Source organism: Callospermophilus lateralis, chromosome 3 (genome assembly GCF_048772815.1).
Source record: "Callospermophilus lateralis isolate mCalLat2 chromosome 3, mCalLat2.hap1, whole genome shotgun sequence".
Lineage (NCBI taxonomy): Eukaryota > Metazoa > Chordata > Mammalia > Rodentia > Sciuridae > Callospermophilus > Callospermophilus lateralis.
This window is the reverse complement of record NC_135307.1, coordinates 67273441-67293846: the sequence shown is the minus strand read 5'-3', so window position 1 is coordinate 67293846 and position 20406 is coordinate 67273441. Positions and strand designations below refer to the sequence as shown.

Here is a 20406-nt window from a genome sequence, read left to right as displayed (position 1 = left end):
AGGTTTTTGTGGGTGGAGAATGGAGGAGAGTAGATTTCAGGCTGAAGAAAAGCGTAGGTTCATGGCAGAATGTGGTGGAAGAGAAGAGTGGAGAGAAGATTTGTGGTTGGATTTTGGTGGATTTTGCATGCAGAATTATTTGGACTATGTTCTCATAGTCTGTGGGGGAATGAAAGTGTGTTTCAAAAATTCAGGTGAGTGATGAAGAAAGATTCTAAACGAGGTGCCAAAGAGGATGTTGGTGCCATTAGTTGAGGGAAGGAAAACATAGGAGAAGACAAGGGAAGAATTGGATGGTGTGGAAGTGGGGTGGCCTGATGGGTTTTTTGAGCTCAAACATTAGTAAGATAGCTAGCCAAAAATTGGAAATTCAGTTATGAAAGAAGGAAATTGACATTTTTTTGTGTGTACATACTATGTCTCAGGTTTAATTCTAAGCACCTTCACAAATTATAAAGAGAAAGCATCTGGGTGCAGTGGTGCACACCTGTAATTCCAGTATCCCGTGAGGCTGAGGCAGGAGGATTGCAAGTTCAAAGCCGGCCTCAGCAAAAGCGAGGCACTAAGCAACTCAGTGAGACTCTGTTTCCAAATAAAATACAAAATTGGGCTGGGGATGTGGCTCAGTGGCTGAGAGCCCCTGAGTTTAATCCCTGGTACCTCTCCTCCCCTGGCAGATGGTGTTTTTATAGGTGAAGGAATAGAGGCTCAGACAGAGTCCTGATATGTAAACATCACAGTTTCTTTTTGCTGTTTTGTGTGTATCGTTGAGCCAGTCTTGCTGTGTAGCCTAGGCTGTCCCAAGCTCCTGCCTCAGCCTCCTAGTAGTTGGGATAGCAGGTGTGCACCACCATGCCTGTCTCAAACTGGACTTTACTGTCAAAACACTTGTCATTTTTAGCTTTGTCTTCATTTTGGAGGAATGGAGGAATGAGTGAAGACTGAGGTACAGCAGGTTACCTTCTCTGGCACTTTTCCACCTTCAGGCTCCTATTACAGATTCTTTGCTCTGAGGAGAGAATCACTGTGTACCTGAGTGATTTCTCTGTTTTCTGAAGAGTGTCAAAGGGAGTTTGATTCTTCATTTTGTTTCTCAAATTCTAATATTCCTTTCCTTTATTTTATCTTATTTATTTATTTTTTTGTGGTTCTGGGAATCAAATGCAGGCTCTTGCCTATGCTAGGCAAATGCTCACTGAGCCACAACCCTTTTTATTTAATTTTTTTGAGACAGAGCCTCTTAAGTTAATGAGGCTGGCTAAAATTGTGATCCTCCTGCCTCAGCCTCCTGATTAACTGGAATCACAGATGAGTGCCACCATGCCTGGCCTCCTTTCCTTTTAGAGCTGCCTGAAGGTTGAAGTCCTTTAAGTCCCCCACCCCCATCCCCAGATGAAATGGAAACATTTGGGTCAGAGTGTGTAAATAATTATCTAATGAGCTCTGCTTTAGTTGGATTGGAGAAGCAAGTGGGGCAGAGAGAATGTTGCTTTTTCCTTAATGCGATCCTTTTTATTAGATGATGAATTGTGTAATCATGAGGTCAAGTTCATGGGTGCAGATAAAAACTAAGTCTGGCAAGACTTTAACTGACTTTTAAACTCTTTTTTTTTTTTGATAATTACACAAATCCAACACACACACACACACACACACACACACACACACACACACAGCAAAATCCCTTGCCCATACTATTTTCACTTTCCATTTTTGGAGCCTTTCTCCCTAGAGATAATCACTGTGGACAATTGTATGTCTCTCCCATTTAATATTTCCAAAGAACCATCGCAGTTACTAGTCATGTATCTAGAATTCCAGTTTTTCCTTTTCACCTAGATATTTGATGTCAGGACTTATAATTGGGGTTTTATAAATGTGGTTTCCATTTTTAGACTGTGGTTCTGAAAGTCCCACAAACATCAGATTGAGCCTTCTGTTAAATACTCTTGGATCACCTTTCAAAATAGTGACATACCCCAGGTTAGAATTTAGGAGACCTTGAGTTTCTCATTTGTTGCTAAACCAGTTCTGTTAGTTAATTTATGACACAAGTTTGCCAGTTAACTGCAACAGTGGGCAAAAACATTTTCTTTTCTTTCTTTCTTTCTTTCTTTCTTTTTTTTTTTTTTTTTGAGGAGAAAGGGCAGAGAGGAGCTGAGAATAGAAATTAACACAGGCCCATGTTTTTTAGTGCCATCACCATATTAATCCCTTTACTTCATATAGTAAAAGCTCAAATAATATATGCTAGAGTAAATTCCTCTACAAAGTCCTGGAATGAATGAGTAGATTAAATATATGTTACCCACTTAGGAGGTTTCTTACTGTAAGTTTAAGGATATGGACTTTGGAACCTGAAATACTGGAGTTTGAGTTTTGCTTGTAAACTTGCTATGGGGATCTAGACAAGTTTCTTAACCTCTCTGTTTCCCTAAATGAGATAAATAGTATTTGTCTTATAGACCTGAGAAGATTATGGTGCATGTAAAGTGTCTGGCATGAGTTAAGAACTAAATAAATATTAACTATTCTTATTATTGTTTTATCAAATAAAGTGCCAAAAATTTTGGTCACCTTTTTAGAGAAAATGTACGTGTTCTTATTTAAGCTATCAACACAGGGGGGTATCACTGATATTTCACTTTCATGTACTATAGGTTGTTAGAAGGAATACACAAATATTGAGAAACTTTTAAAAACAGATGCAAATCTCAATATCTCTTAGTTGGTTAGCTTCTTATCCAAGGAGCTTCACTCAGAGAATTACACAGATTTCCTTTTGTCTTAGTGATCCTGCTTCTCAGTGCTGTTCAGTATTTCTGGTTTCGGTTCTAATTGGGAGAATACTACAGAGTGCATGACATTTTTGGAGGCATGTTCTAATTGTTCAACAACTAAGAGAAAGCACCCTAAATGATGTTTCTGTTGAAGGGTGTGTTCTGTGTGTTTTGGAGGCAAGGAAGGTTAGGGATATTTCCATGGGGATAGCTTAGAGAGAAGGAAAAATATTCCTTAGAAACTTCAAACTTAGAATTCCAAGTTTAAAATTTCATGAAAATAAAGCTTAAGAATTTTGTAATTGTAGTTAGAGATAAGAGGTCAGAAGGAATTCTAATGTTGCAAGTTTTATCTTCACAAGAAAGTACATAAATTCCAAATAGTTTAATGAGATCGAAGATATACTAAAGAAATAATTCTGGGTTTGTCCCAGAAATGGAACAGAAATTATTTTTATTTTTACTTACTTAATTAAGGCCAGATAAATTTCTACAGAGTCACTGTGCATGCTATAAGTAACATCAAAGATAATTTAGTATCCTCAGAAGTGCATTCCGTTCTTTCCCTGAGTTGGTATGACTTCATATCAGATCTTCAAATTGTGTCCGCACCTTGGCAAATGTGTATCTTTAGGGAAGACTTAGAAACAAATAATTCTGATTGTTTCTCTTCAAGTGAGAAAGTTCTGCCATGTTTATAATTGAAATGGAAACAAGTTTGGAAGCTTCTAGCAAGTCCCACTGGAAGCAGGTTGAAAGGATTTCACAGTTGGACATTCTGCTATTCAGAAACCAAATCTGTTTTTCAGAGACACTCTCCATTTACATAGTTGTTTGAATCAAGTTTTAAACAAAAGAATACCTGTTAAAAGAGTTGCATTGCTGGCTGGCAATGCTAGGAAAGACAGCTTTGTTGTTGTTGTTGTTGTTGTTGGTGGTGGTGGTGGTGTCCTGGAGATGGAACCCAGGACCTCACCCATAGCCAAGCAACTGCTCTACCCCTGAGCCATACCCCAGCCCCAGAAAGATGGGTTCCATATCATACTACAATTCATTCCCTAGTTGTTGCCGTCCCCCCCCCCCCCCCCCGCCACACACACACACACACACACACACACACACACTTTGTCTGCTTTCCCACTCACCAGTCAGAATTCTGGGATTTGATGGTTGGGAAAGACTGGGTGTTAAATATTTAGTTAGAACTTCTATGTATTAATGCAGTTGCACAGAAATGGATGGTTCTTTGAAGGTAAAGAGTTAAAGAGAAATGCAAACTCAAAAAAGGACAAAAAACATTAATTTGGGGGGAGATTTGAATTTTTAAAAATCCTCTATGTCTTTAAAATTCCAGCGTCAAAATCATTACCAGTTGTGGCTAGAAGAGATGTCACTTATTTATTTCTGAGTCAAAGCACTTGATTAAAATAAGATTTATGTATGAGCATCTGTAATGTACATGTTAAAGTCTACATTGATTTATTGATTGATCTAAGGATTTGCAAGGTTATTTGTTTTATGCACTAAGTTAGTAATTCATTAAATAAAGTTGGGTTGTAGGAAATGCAGAGGAGCACTTTTCCTTAAGAAGAGTGGTAAGGTAACCCTGGGAAGAGTGGCCTGTAATATTAGGGGCTGGGGAGGCTGAGGCAGGAGGGTCACAAGTTCAAAGCCAGCAACTTGGCAAAGCCCTAAATAATTTAGGAAGACCCTGTCTCAAAATAAAATGTAAAAAACCAAAACAAACAAACAAACAAAAAAAAAAAAAAAAAAAGAAAGAAAGAAAGAAAAGAAGAGAAAAGAAAAGAAAAAAAGGGTTGGGGATGTGGCTCAGTTGTTAAGTACCCTTGGGGTACCTCAGTGGTTAAGTACCCAGTATGGTGGGGGGAGGGTGTGAGAAATAATGGTTTGGAAGAGGACTGATCAGAATAGAGTATAAATCATATGATTTCTAAAATACCAATATAAATTATAATTCTGGGTTTGTTCCAGACAGTCTTATGCTGGTCAGCAAAGCACTAATGTTAATAGTCTCAGGAATATCATGATTATATAAAATAATCTATAAGTGCAACTAAACAAAAAGTATATTTTGTCTTGGGTCAATTAAATTTGCCCCTTGTTCCTCAGCACTCAATGTTCTGTTCTTCTCAGCCTAGGCAGACTGCTCTCACTGGTATAATATGGCTCACAAAGGCCAGCGAAGGAGTGTGGAGGGATTAAACATCATTCCTGGGCTGTGTGTGTGTGTGTGTGTGTGTGTGTGTGTGTGTGTGTATGTGCGCGCCTGTGTATGTGTGCGCGCATGCGCACATTGATCCAGTATCCATGCTGGGTCAGAAAGCGTCTTTCTATGTATGATTTATAGGATATGTATAGTGTCATGGGTGACAGTGTCATGGGTTATAACTGGAACCTAGAGGGTTTGAAATCCATCATGTTGAATTTTGTTCAGAATGTTAGAACTGAATTACCCCTGAGTACTTTTATCTCATAGTTTAGGAACCAAGATTCAAAGATGGCAGGTGCTACCTTCACAGAATCAGAAGTAAAACCACTATCTCCAGATTCTTGGCCCATGGTTCTTGCACATGCACACGCACACATGCATGGGCCCACACATGAGTTGTGTATATATATATGTTATGTAATATTTAACACTCATGAAAAGGTATAAATAATTACATAGTAAGTGCGTAAGTGCTTTAGCATCCTAGTTAAGAAATAAAATATTACTTATGTGGGGTGACCTCTTCCTATCTAGAGGTAACTGCCATCCTAAATTTGGTGTTTATCATACATATGCATTTCTTTACAGTTCTGTTGCATGAGAATGGTAAGGGTCACTTTCAAGGTGTCTACCATTCATGACGGATACTGGCCATAAACAACAGGCCTAGCTGTGCCGAGTTGTTCTGGTGGAATATCAGCCCCGTCACAGCTCCCTAAGCAATGTTTTAAGATTGTATATACTTAATGTAAGTCACAGACTCTTCTGCAAGTTGCTTGAACCTTCTCAATTGTGAAGTTCATCTGTACTGGAATATATTTAACTATGATTGGTTCATATTTATTGTTTAACATTCTTATGTGAATAGGTCACAGTTTATCCACTTACCTATTCATGTCTTTTACTTATTTTTCTACTGGATTGTCTTTGTGATTTGTAAGTCTTTGTGATTTGTAAGTAAATTGTTTTAATATTTTTGGGAAACTTTAAAAATTTTTTAAAATAGTTGCAGATGGACAGCATGCCTTTATTTGTTTATTTTTTTTACGCAGAGCTAAGGATCGAACCCAATGCCTCACACATGCTAGGCAAGTGCTCTGCCACTGAGCTACAGCCTCAGCCCGGGAAACTGTTTTTTTAATAAACAGCTGACATGTACATAAGCCCTATTACAGTGTTACCTTTCCAGGGCTGTTAGAGCTACATATATATATATATATATATATATATATATATATATATATACACACACACACACACACATAAATATACATATATATAGATATGTGCACTTGAAAAGGGGTTTAGAGCATTACCTTAATAAGACAGATGTGAAGTAAGTCAGTATAACTGCCTAAATGTTACCATGCCTGTGCCTGAAGTTACAAACATTTCTTTCTTTAGAATGGATTTGAAATATTCTTAGAACTCTTGATTGTAGATTAATTTGATTTCTCCATATTTACATGGTCATGCAGAAGAAAGTGCTAGAAGTATTCTAAATGAGAGGAAAGTGTGTATAGGAAATTATTAAAGTCTCTTTTTTTTTCCCTCTGCTAAGTAATGGTTGGCACCATTGCTTCCTCTTTAAACCATGGATGGGCCACAGGATATGAAGGAAGCTAGAAAGGGAATGGAAGCCCAAGGCCATGGCTCATGGCTTTATTTATTTAAATCATTTGGGCTGTTCATGGCTTAGCTTCCCTCCTTTTTTGCAGTCAGTGTTGACTGAACTTGAGAAGCTCAGGCGAGGCTGTTTGTTCTCTTGTTGGCTACTTGTATCTACTTTCAGAAGGTTATTGTTTTCAAGGATCTTAAGCTCCAGGATTAGGACAGTTAAACCTTTTGTTGGCTTGGAAAATGTAACCTTGCTCTTGGTTCTGCTGTCCTGGCTGCTGCTTGCTCTTCTCCCTCCTGTATCTTTTCTTACAGATTGCTCGCTTTCATTATCTACCGAATATCTGTCCTCCAGAGTCTCTCACATTTTGTTCATTTTAATTTTTTAAAACCTTCTTGTAGTTGTGCAGAAGGATGTTTGCATTTCAAAATGCTCTTCAGGCTAAAGGTTGCCTTTGCCTGGAGCACTGGCCTCTTTTGTTGTTGGGAGCTAACAAAGACCTGCCATTTGCTGGGTATTACTGGCAGGGAACTGGCCAGGGGTTCTAAGAAGAATATGTGTAACCTGCCTGAGCGCTCTTGTTTTAAAAATTGCCATCTAACTTTGTCTTCTCTGCCTTGGGAATAGCAGGAACTTTCAGAGTTAATAATGTTGTTCAGAAGAAAGATGTTTATTTATTTTTAGAGGCAGGAAAGATTTCAAGCGTATTTACCATAACTGTTTTTTTTTTAAAAATATGAACTAGTGGACTTTCTAAGTGGGTAATCTCAAAGGGAAAGCAAATCTCGCTACTAGTCTTAGCAATATATAAACCTTTGGGAAAAAAAATGAACTTTTATTTTAGCTTTTTATGTTTGCTTAGTCAGAATTAATATTACCCCAGTGGTTCTGAAATTCTTCTTTTCTTTGCATTTCATGCCAGATAACTTGATTTAATGATGTAGAAAATGAAAAAAAGGCACAGGAGAGAAATGTTTAAAGAAATTTTGTTGGTGGCACATAGGGCATGATCTTAATCCTAAGAAACAAGCAGTTCTCAGATGAGGTCATCCTACTTAGTTTTTGTCTTCTTCATGATCACATGGGTAAAAAGAACCTTTTTGAACCTTTAAAAGAATTCTGATTTATTTTGGGGAATATTTTTCACTTTATGAGCCTCAGTTTCTAGTAATAACATAGCATAGAAGTACCTAAAACCCAAAGACTGGAGGCTGGGGGTATAGCTCAGTTGCAGAGGACTCGCCCAGCATGCTCTAGGCCTCGGGGTCCATTCCCAGAACTGCAATGCACAGGCCCCAAATGGAAGACCAGGGTGGACAGAACCAACCTTCCTTCCTATAGAATCTTTGTGAACAGTTGTGAAGATGATTTCCAAAGCCCTTTAAAGATACAAAGTTCTATCTAATGGTTCACAGTGACAATAGCAACATTTTAGGGTTCTCTTCCAACCCTGTCACTTCCTTCAGTGGAACCGAGTTTGGGGTGGAAGAGGTGTAGTGGTTTTCCTGGACAAGAGTGTTCAAGTAGTCACCTGCTTTTGTGGAAGCACAGGCTTTTATGGGACATTATAATATGGGACTAGTAAAGAATCAATCCTTTGAGACTAACACGGAGCGAGGGATGAATAAAGAAACACTCATCAACAGCAACCACACATGGGGAAACCCTGACATCTTAAACGATAATCAGGCTTTTGAGATGCTGTTATTTACAGTAAACTATTTTTTTCTTTTTTTTTTGGCATGAATTTTTAAGCATGTGTATTTGAGGGACCAAGAAAATGTGGGCCAAGGTGATGCTGAGCTGCCAAGGTGGTCAGTGCTACTGAAGCAGTCTCCAGCACCCCAGAACATGCAGACCAGTGATTTGGTGCCAGAAACCCCAGGACACAAGGGAGGCTGTGGCCAAAGCACCTGTTGCAAGGGGTGCATCTTAGAGAAGACCCTGCTGTTTGACTTTTCTGTACTTTTGGGAAGGTCTGTGGACCAGGAATATCCCAGTGACTCCAGTTGATGTTAGGGAGGACTCAAAATTCCCACCCATTTCTTAAGCTGATCCCAAGAATAGGTTGTGGGTTGGTCTCAGAAACCTAAAATGTCTTATTTTTTGGATGTTTCTTCTTCCGTCTTTCCAATAGGATTTTGTAAGGGGATTCATATATAAGGGCCTGTATCCCCCAATATTTTCAGAGTGGGTAAATGCTGGGATCACGTTCAAATCTCTGGGTTGATTCAAGGAGCTTTGATGTACTGAATGCCTGTGGACCCTCGTAGGACCCCGATAATGAGAGTGCCCCAAACCCCAGTGCTGTAGGTTCTCAAAGAGCTTAGTAGCCCTTGCTTGTGTGCCGATTCCAGGGCCTCAGAAATACATGCTGTTATCCATTCAGCTGTAGCATATTCTTTTCTTGATTTCTAACTCCAGTATCGGGTAGGGCTATGTTTTATGTAGGTAGAGGTATGGATTTGATGGCCACGGACTGAGTTGGTTGTTTTAAACATACTTAAACATACTTTGTAATAGTGGATAACGTTATATTTCTTTTTTCTTTTTCTTTTTTAAAATTTATTTTTATGTGGTGCTGCAGATCAAACCTAGTGCCTCGCACATGGTAGGCGAGCACTCTACCACTGAGCTAGAACCCCAGCCCTATATTTCTTAATTAAAAAAAAAAAACAACAACAAAACACCCTAACAACCACTAGCCAAGATAGATTCTTTTTGACTGTGTTGGTAATTATCATTTATGATCAGAGAAACTAAGATAATGCAGGGACTTGTTCAAAGTTTCCCAGTGAGTTAGTGAAAGAATAAAACAAATCAGAATCCACTGTCCTTGGATGCTCAGCCTGTGCTTAGTCCAACAAACCTGTTATTGGGGATTAACATCCACTCAGAGTCAGAAATAGACCAATTGGGACCTAAATCAGTTTTGATCATTGGTCTCTAAGGATGAAAGGCTGAGGGATACATTAATTTGCTGGGCAATTGATTTTCCCTGAGGATAAGAGAAAAACAAAATTGAAATTGTTAGTCATCAAAAATGGCCCAGCCACTTTTGCTAATAACTTATGTTTGGACTTGGAAAACTTCCAGCTCTATAAATAGATTATGGGAAACCTTTTGGGAGAGGGGGAAAATGGTACACAGGACTGTTTACATACCTAAAAATAGTAGGCCCATAGAACTTGGAGAGAAAAACGAGGTCTACAACCCTGAGCGTGGGTTAAAAGAGTTACCATACTTCAGAACTGAAACTTCACTTTTTATTACCAATCACTTCCAAGAATTGGTAAGTTTAGAAAGAATAGGTCAAAGGTTTGGCAAGCGGATTTTTTTGGGAACAGTTTGTACAAGCAGAAAGTTTCTATTTTTTTCCTGCAGAGAGACATGGTGACTTGGTCACCTGCGATCATACCTTGTCTTGGTGGAGGTTAAGGAAACAACTCAAGTGGAAATGAGAACCAGCTCTACATTTTTATATTACAATTGAAATAGAATCACAAAACGCTTCTGAAGCCATGTACAGTTGTAAAGTGTCACTGTCCCGATATTCTGGGCTCATCATTGTGTTATGAAGTCAGTTAGAGGAGCTTGATGTTTAACCCTGGAGTTTGGTATCATCAAAAAGGCACACTTTGCTGGGTGCAGTGGTGAACATGTATATCTCCAGTGACTCTGTAGGCAGAGGCAGGAGGATTGCAAGTTCAAAGCCGGCCCCAACAACTTAGTGAGGCCCTAAGCAAGTGGGCAAGACCCTGTCTCAAAGTAAAACATTAATAAAAAAGGGTTGGGGATGTGGCTCAGTGGTTAAGCACACCTGGGTTCAATCTCCAATACCAAAAAACAAAAAAAAAAAGGCATGCTTTATCTTTCACAACGGGCAGACACTGGACATGATTTCCTATGTGTGTGTTCCTTTCCTTGCTTGTTCTCCATATCTACCTCTCTGTTCCTGCATTCATTTCCCTGACTGGGCTGCTTTATGACCAGCTGTCTCAGGTGTGGCTTCCTGCATTTTACAGCCTGGGCCATTTGCATTGGCCACACTTGCTGTTCTTTGGATGGTGAGTGGGTGGGTGAATATGAAATGGCACATATAGGAACAATATTGTGACTCTCTACCCTGTGGGGCTAGCGTGTCTAGGTCTTCTTGATCTTCACCTGGCACACCCAGAGACCTGAAGGGTCCTGCAGCCCTCCCATAGGCCTGCCTGTCAGGGTGATAACACCTTTATGGGAATGTGGGGAGGACCGGCTGGTTGTATAGAGAAGTGGTATATCTCCTGTATTTGGGGCCACACAAGAATCAAAATAATGATTTGCTGAGACTGTTACTGTTCCCTGTGGATTTTTGGCCTTTTGAAGTCTACTGAAGCCTCCTTTTAAAGAGTATATATGTATATATATATCACCAGTTATATGTGTGTGTGTGTGTGTGTGTGTGTGTATATACACACACATGTACACATACAACCTGTAAATATCTAACTGAACCCATTAAATAATGGAGTTTGCTTCATTTGTTTACTACTTGCTGTTTCTTTTTGTTTTTATTTTCCCTTTTTTAAAGAAAAATGTATTTGTCCTTTTTATTTATACATGACAGTAGAATGCATTTTGACATATCATACGTGCATGGAGTATAACTTCCCATTCTTGTGGTTGAACATGATGTGGAGTTACCTTGGTCGTGTATTCACATATGAACATAGGAAAGTTATGTCTGAGTCATTCTACTGTCATTCTACTCACATCTATCTTCCCTCCCCCACCTCCCTTGCTGTTTTTTTTTTTTTAATTTTTTTTAGTTGTAGTTGGACACAATACCTTTATTTTATTTATTTATTTTTATGTTGTGCTGAGGATCGAACCCAGGGCCTCGCACATGCTAAGCGAGTGCTCTACCACTGAGCCATAACCCCAGCCCCCTTGCTGGTTCTTTGATAGTGTGAAAATCCTTGAGGAATCTTGTTCTTTTACACTAGGGACAGAAGGAATTGGTAGGTGAAGATGAAAGTATTTTGGGATAATAAACTTATGGGAAAAGAGATGTTTTGTCTAAACTGTGAGCTGAAGGGCATGGGGGGATCCCTTTCCACCCAGGAGTGATGGAAGTCCCTGCCTTCAGAATTGAGGCATGACGGACATCCTGGGGAATCCTGGGTCCTTGGGAATACAGGAATACTAAAGTGGAGAAAGAATGACGTTTTCTGTTTTGTGCTTGGAAGATGCTAAGGAGTTTGAAGAACCGAACAGCCTCATAAGCCAAGCAGGCTTTCATGGGAAAACCGGAAACCCCTGCGATTGTCTATTCCAACCTTGAGTTAGGGTTAATTTGTCTCAACGACAAAAAACGCTCTTTTTATCAGAAGATTATCTTAAAAGCTTTTTTCTTGTTGCAGCTCTGTTTCCCCTTTCAGGCAGGGGAGGGGGACCTTCCCTGAACTTCAGTGGTTAAAAGTCCACTTGGCCCAGAGTCAGCCCCAGTGAATCCTGAACTGGAGTGGAGGCGATGGGCAGAGCCCGCTGAGAGCCAGGCCCTACTCTCCCAGGGAACAGCCAGAGCCCCCAGAGGCTCTCCTTTCCTGGGTTCTGACTGTCATCATGAACAGTGTGGAGCGTTTCATTCTTCCAAGAAAGACTCCTCGGGGGGCTAGCGGATCTCGTAAAGGAAGCTGGAAAGGTGGAAAAGCCGATTTGACATAGACTGTTAATTATGTGCAGTTAGAAAAGGGAGAGTGACAATACGTGACTCCACTGAGGAAGAAAGGGGCTTCCAAAGTTCACCTTCCAAGGTCTGAGACAAAGGAGAAAAACTGAATTTATTCAGTTGAATAAGCAACAGAGGACAAAACTATTTCTGCCCTTTCCCCTTAGCACCCCACAGATGACATTTTAGAGATACCAAAGATGAAGTTAGTATGAAAAAACAACACAGGAGAATTCAACAAACTAGCAGAGGATATTGTGGGGATTCTTGGGTTTGTGGTGCCAATCAGCAAGGGCCATGACAGGGACATGGCAAGTTAAACCAGGAATAACCACAAATCACAGTCTTAGGGAAGCATCTTCTTCCCTGGATATTTTGTATTATAAGGTAACAACTTATAAAACTTAACGTATTTTATGTCAATTGATGAAAGTAATTGACATAAAATACATTATTTTATTGTAGCAAAAATGGACTCTTATGTGGTTTTAAAAGAATGTGTGTAGTTTACATGTTTTTCATTTAGAATATAAGTAGTGCTCTTTTAGCAGTAATGCTGAAAGATTTTTTAAAAAAAATATGTATTTTTTAGTTGTAGATGGACACAATACTTTTATTTTATTTTTATATGGTGCAGAGGATCAAACCCAGTGCTTCATGTGTGCTAGGCAAGCGCTCTACCACTGGGCCACAACCCCAGCTCTTAAAAGATTTTGAATGAGAATTTTTGTTACATCACTCTACCAAAGCTATTTTAATTTTGCACTTTACCTTCTAGCCTTACACCTGCACACATATTTGTGTAATTGTATTCCTACTGAATATAAACATTAATATTGTTTTTCTTAGTATTTTTGTATTTAACATTTTCCATAGACTTTATAATGATAGATTCTATTTTGGTTAAAAAAATTTTCATGTTGACCATAATTTGCAAAGCATTCCCATATACTGAGAATTTATATTCATATGTATATGTGTGTGTGTGTATGTATATATATATACACACATATATATACATATATATATATATATATATATATATATATATATATATATATATATATGTGGATATGATATATGTACGTACACACACACACGCATCTATTTTTTTTGTTTCTAACTAATTAGAATGAATTGCTAGGAATGGGATTGCTAATTCATCTTGTGTCAACATTTTTGTGATTCAGCCTACCTATCACTGTCTTGATTTCCCAAAGAGGTATTGTGTATTGTCATGTAATGTAGTGGTGTAATGATTTCTTTTTTTCTTTTTGTGGTACTGGGGATTGAAACCAGGTATACTCAACCACTGAGTTACATTATCAGCCCCTTTCTGTATTTTATTTTGAGACAGAGTCTGTCTTGCTATGTTGCTGAGGCTGGCCTGAAACTTGCAATTCTTCTGCCTCAGCCTCCAAGTAGCTGGGTTTACAGGTGTGTGCCACCTTGCCTGGTGCTGTGTATTGTTTTCTTTGTCTACAGAAATCTAGAAGTTGGAGAAGAGAGGGTGAACGTCTATATTTGCATATGTTTAGTATTTACATTTCCTCTAGTGTGAATTACCTGTTCATATGTGTTAGAGTTTGTTCTGTTTTGAGAGAAAACTTTGTATGTCTTTGGATTGCCTAGGCAGCTGTTGCCAGGATGATTTCCTCTTGTTTTCATTTGCTTTGTGGAATATTGCTAAAGAATAAAAAAAAAAAAATGATCCATTGAATTAGAGAAGTGACACAGACTGATGTCTCTAAAGAAATGGAAAATATCCAAATTAATTCTGCTCTCAGGGAAGCACTCTTGCCACATCGGAGAGCCTATTGCTTCATTTTGTGCACATGCCCAGTGCGGAAGATACCACTTATTCATAAGGGAACACAGCCTCTCTCATAGCCTCACTCTGTGGCCTTGCAGCAACCGTTAGAACAAAAAGCACAATTAATAATGTTCGTCACTGGAAACTGTAACTTAACTTACTTCTGGCTGGGCGGCCAGCCAGACTGACTTTTGAAGTATGGAGAATATCAGCCATATGTGAATTTCATTCCTTTACAAAATAATGTCTGAGAGAAAGAGTCTTAAAATCTAAGCATTTCACTGACGGGAAATAATAAGGCCTCTACCAACCTGACTTCAGGTTATAGTTATTGCTCATGTTTCTATGAGTCTTGAGGCAGGCTGTGTGAGGCAGGTAGAACCGGGGGTCCCTACGTAACAGCAGAAGAAGTGGAAGCTCAGCTGCCTGCTCATGGCCATGCCAGGGATACTGACAGCCAGGGCGAGAGGCGGTTAGCTCCTGCATCCCCAAAACTGTCAAGTGGAACTGCATAGACGTTAGAATGAGCTAGGAGGAGATAAAGTTGCATATATGGTTTTAATTAGAGACTGGTACAGTAATTAATATTAATTAATATTAATGATGATGATTTTTTTGTGTGTAGGTGGTGCTGGGGATTGAACTCAGGGCCTTGTGAATGCAAGGCAAGCACTCTACCAACTGAGCTATATCCCCAGTCTCAGTGATCATGATTTTAAGTCACCCAAGGAAATGTAGATCCTATTCCATGTGTTGTATTTAGTGGGTCAGGAGTTTCCACCACTGCTGATTAAAAACACATGTTGGTGCTCTTGAAAGAGTAAATTATACAATTACTTGAAAATTTACTCTCTCTCATTTTGGCATTATATGAAACAGGTTGAGGCTGTGGATGTACACATGGAACTCGGCTCACTGGCGGAGTCACTAGGGATAAGGCCCTTCACTTCCCTGAGGCTTGGTTTCATCTGTAAATTGATGATGCCATTAGTATCTATGTCAGAGAAGTTTTATGAGGGATTAAATACAAAGTATGTAAAATGCTTAGTGCATTATGTACAATGTATAGCACATAGTAAGCACTCTTTCATCGTGAATTAGATGTTATTTGTTGATTTTTGTTATTGATTTTTCTTAATCTTTTATATTTAAAAACTCAAGGCTGGGGATATAGCTCAGTTGGTAGAGTACTTGCCCTGCACGTACATGCCCCTGGGTATTATACCCAGTACCACAAAATACAACAATAACAACAAGAACAAAACAACTCGGTGTCCAGCATGTGTTTCTTCATTCCAATTTTTATTATTTCATAAAGACTTGAAATAATAAAAATTGAAAAATTGATTTCTTTCATAATTCCTTTTCATTATGAATTCTTTTATACAGTTTTTTTTTAACTGAATTGCATACTGTGTGTAAATTTAGTTGGGATTCTCACACTGTGTTGGTTTTGTGGGTGGATATTCATTGTGATCTTGTCCTTTCAATCATGTTTAGTCCTTCAGTCAGCCAGGCCTGAGGAATCATCTGCATTCCACGAGTTCCTTTTGTACATGATATTGTGAGCAGCCTTTGGGCTTTGATGTTTGGAATGAGGCTTGCTTTTTGTGAATATTTTATTATCTTTTCTAAATGATGATCTGCGTACAATCAAAATCAGTTTTAACAAACACAAAAAATGGCAAAATATGTTTGAGCATGTATGATCTTGGAGAGATTATTTTCAGTTTTAGATTATCTAGGGAGTGGTTACCCAGTTTGTGAATGTATTTATATTCTCATTTGCCTCCAAAATCTATTGCCGTTGTCTTTTGTGTTCTTCAGTTATACTTTCTACAGAATGGAATGGGAAAAACATGTTTTTGCTGTTGGTGTCATTTAGTTTTAGATGTGTCAGGTTGTGTTAGTCAGTTTTCCATTACTGTAACAAACACCTGAGTTAATCAACTTATTTAGAAAAAAGATTTTTCTTATCATTTAGAGGTTTCAGCCCACGATAGGGCAGATTCATTGCTTTTACTGTGTGTGTGTGTGTGTTAATTACTGGGGTACTAGGGATTGAACTCAGGGTGCTCTACCATTAAGCTACATCCCAAACCCTTTTTTATTTTGAGACAGGACCTTTCTAAGTTGCTGAGTTTGGCTTAGAACTTGTGATTCTCCTGCATCACCCTCCAGAGTCGCCTGGATTACAGGTGTGTTGCACACCTATATTATATGTATTACGTATAGACCTCTGGTGAGGTAGGGAATAATGGTGGGGGCACATGGTATGGTAAAACTGTTCACTTCATGGTGGGAAGCAAAGAGAAAGATACTGGGTATACCCTCCAAGAGCATACCGCAATAACCCAAGACCTCCCACCAGGTCCCACCACTTCCCAATAGCACCAAGGTGGGACCAAGCCTTTAACACGTGGACCTTTGGGACACAGTCCTGATCCAAACTGTAGCACAGGTGTTAGCGATACCTTGCTGTTCCTTCGAAACATACACAGAACTGACATAGTTGAAATTTGCATGAATATAAGTGTCTTCTTGGATATACATCTGTATCTTTAACTTTCTCCACTTGTTTTCTAGCATGATTCAGGAATAAAACAACCTTTGTAGCCTCGCAGTGTATTCACTGTATGGAGAGTAACTAGACCCAACATGTTCAGACTGATAAATGTTCAAACACTTGAACTACCAATATTATAAACATATTGAAAATGAGAATTTTTATTTGATGGTTCATAATCTCTAGGGATAGAGCAAAGCCTCAGCATCCCTTTATATTATTATAAGTATAAGCTTCATTGCTCTCTTGATGTGAGGCAATGCCAGTTTGAGTTAGAATGAAAAAAAATATTAGATGATAAATTCCCTTCTTCACAGGGTTATTTTGAATTTGGGGAAAGTTGTCCTAGACACGAGCCTAAAGTGAACTGTATTGAAATATAAATGTAGAATTGTTCATACTGCTAAAAATACAGAAGCTGGTAAATTATGTGTGTGTAAATTATGGGTGTGTGTGTTGTGTGTGCTACTGAACCCAGGGCCTCACACGTGCTAGGCCAGCACTATATGACTGAGCTCTACCCCCACCCAGCACTAATGGATTGTTCTATAGTGGAAAATAAAAAGGCATTAGGAAGAGATTTTTGTGACAGGGCATTGGGTGGTGGCGGATGACCCACTGGAGAGCTGACAGGAGGGTCCCTGCGTCTGAACAGAAGATGAAGGCAAGTTCCTCAGGTCAGTTTAGAGAAGAACCACTGGCAGGATGTCAGGGCCAGGAGGACACGCCCTGCAAGGGAAGACAGGCTAGATTGCCTATTGGTAAGTTAATGGAAAAACAGGCCCCATCCTAGATCACAGAATTGAAATGATTCTGCATTGTTCCAGCAAAATGAAAGCGATTCATTAGGAAAGGATTTTCTTCTGAAGAGACCAGAATAACGAACAAAAGAACAAAGGTAGCGGGTACCAGATGAGAAAGCGTAATGATTTTAGCCATCCTTCTCTCCATGAACTGCTGGCTCAGGACTTACACTTTGCATTGGATTGGATGTGGGGGGCTGTGGATACCAAGAAGAAAGCGGTACCCTGAGGAACTCAGCATCCAGTGAGGTCTGAGGTCTGGAGATCTAACAGGTGTGGTGGGGGTGCTGAGTTTGCGAGATGGGGTGTGCAGGGGGGCACAAAGAGAGATTCCCCCAACTCTGCCTGCGTGAGTTGGAGTTGTCCAGGTGGATGGGGTGGGAGAAAAAGTGCAAATCCAGACTGAGAGGGAGAGAGAACGTGGGGCGCTGGGAAGCTGGGATTCCCTGGCCATGTGAGGAGTGTCAGGAGACAGAGATGAAGAAGTAGAAGATCCCAGATCCTGAAGATCTTGAATGCTGCTCAGTTGATGGGAAACTTTTGAAGTGTTTGAAACATGAAAGTCAGATCAGCAGAGCGATGACTGTAAGAGCTCACTGTGGTGGCTGCGTGAGGCGCTGTCCAGACACCCCAAAGCGAAGTGGTCATTGCCTAGATCTGGGGGGGGGGTGCTTTCAGCTCCTATGGGACTTGCTGAGCTGCATTGAACACCTCGCCCAATGGATGGAGGTGGAGCTAATGAGGTGGGGCTAATGAGGTGGGGGTGGGAAGACCAGGTGTCTAGTGTGCCCTGGGACATCTCTGAAGGGCACTTGCCTGCAGTGGCTCACTATGGGATTGGGAGTGGCCATTATGGACCCTGCTTTGCAGCTTGACCATTTCCTCCACCCCATCCTGCTTCCATCTCTGCTCTGGTTAGCAGGGCGTTTCTGAACTCCTATCTCAGTGAACTTGGCAGGCCCTCTTTGATGTCCCCTTGAGGTGCTGAGGCCTGGAGATGGTCTCTGGTGCAGAGCATAAGCAGTCACCCGCCTCTTCCCGCTGTTTCCCTTCTCTGAAGGATGGCATTCTTGTACCACCTGTTGCAGCTCAAAATAATTGTTTCCTGCATCCTACCCCAGCCCCCAAATTTCTAGTTGTTTACAGAAGGTTTATTCTGGACCCTGTAATTCCTTCATAGACATAACTGAAGTCACCTGTTCTATTTTGAATCTGTTGGACTATGAGATGTTGAGATAGATCTGTTCATTAAGCCGTTAGCTATATGTTCATTCAACAACATTCAGTTTACATTCATTGAACACTTGCTTGGTGCCAGGTTTTCCCTTAGGTACTAAGGTCACAGAAATGAAAGATATCAGTCCTTTCTCCTGGGGAGATAATAATCTAATGAATTCTTCACTGGACTCAAGGGAGATGTTTGGAGAATAAGCAAACTTCTAAATAGATTGTGTTTTTTCTCTTTCTTCCTTTCTTCTTCTCTCTCTCTCTCTCTCTCTCTCTCTCTCTCTCTCTCTCTTTCTCTTTTTTGGTTTGGTGACAGAGTCTCACTATGTTGCCAAGGCTGGTCTTAAACTTCGGATCTTAAGTGGGGTCATCCTGCCTCAATCTGGAGCCTGGCTAGATACTCATTTTTTTTTTTTTTTTTTTGCAGTAGAGATTGAAACCAGGAGCACTTAATCACTGAGACACATCCCCAACCCTTTTTAAAATTTTTTACTTTGAGACAGAGTTTCAATGAGTTGCTTAGGGACTTGCTGAGTTGCTGAGGCTGCATTTGAACTTGTGATTCTCCTGCCTCAGCCTCCTGAGTTGCTGAGGTTGCAGGTGTGCACCACCACACTTGGCTAGACACTGATTTTCTTAACTGTACCTGGCCACCCTCAACCCCCCGCTTGAGGGAATAGGAATCTTCTTGCTTGATAGTCAAATGATGGAGTCATTTGTGAGTCACTGTGAGGTACCAACAAAGGCAGTTGATGCGTTTCATAGAGTGAGAGTTTTTTTTTTTTTTTTAACACCTCCACTGCTGCTGTCTCTAACAGGATTTCGAATGTATTACATTCGTATAGGCAGACACACAAACTTGTCACCTGTTTAATGCTTAGCCCAGGAAAGGGAACCCTGACTAATGCACCAAAAGGGCAATTGAGAGTGCATGCCTGTTATCCCAGGGACTCAGGAGGCTGAGGCAAGAGGATTGCAAGATTGAGGCCAGCCTTAGCAACTTAGTGAGAGCTCATCTTAAATAAAAAACAAAAAGGGTGAGAGATGTAGTTTATTGATATAGCACCCCTGGGTTCAATCCCCAGTGCAAAAAAAAAAAAAAAAAAAAAAAAAAGAGAGAGAGAGAGGGAGAGAGAGAGAGAGTTAATGGAATATTTATTGTCTTTTGGCTTTAGAATCTTTAGGTAAGTAATGAAGTTTTTGTAAGAATAATTGATTACAATTCCTACAAGGCAGGGCGAAATGCATGCTTTGTGGTCCACTTCTTTATTATAAGGAATTTCCTGTCTTATTCTTTTTTAATCATAGGCTTTGATGTCAAGAGGTGGGTTAGAGCAGGTATTTTATTTTATTTTTTTTTATAATTTTTATTGTTGGTTGTTCAAAACATTACATAGTTCTTGATATATCATATTTCACATTTTGATTCAAGTGGGTTATGAACTCCCATTTTTACCCCGTATACAGATTGCAGAATCACATCGGTTACACATTCACTGATTTACATATTGCCATACTAGTGTCTGTTGTATTCTGCTGCCTTTCCTATCCTCTACTATCCCTCCTCCCCTCCCCTCCCCTCTTCTCTCTCTACCCCATCTACTGTAATTCATTTCTCCCCCTTGTTTTTTTTTTTTTCCCTTTCCCCTCACTTCC

General features: G+C 39.8%; 1 protein-coding gene across 5 annotated transcripts in view; it reads left to right on the top strand.

The window, feature by feature from the left end:
• Positions 1-20406, top strand: part of Syne2 (spectrin repeat containing nuclear envelope protein 2) — a 336103-nt gene that overhangs the window by 12505 nt on the left and 303192 nt on the right. The gene's annotated exons all lie outside the window — the stretch shown is intronic.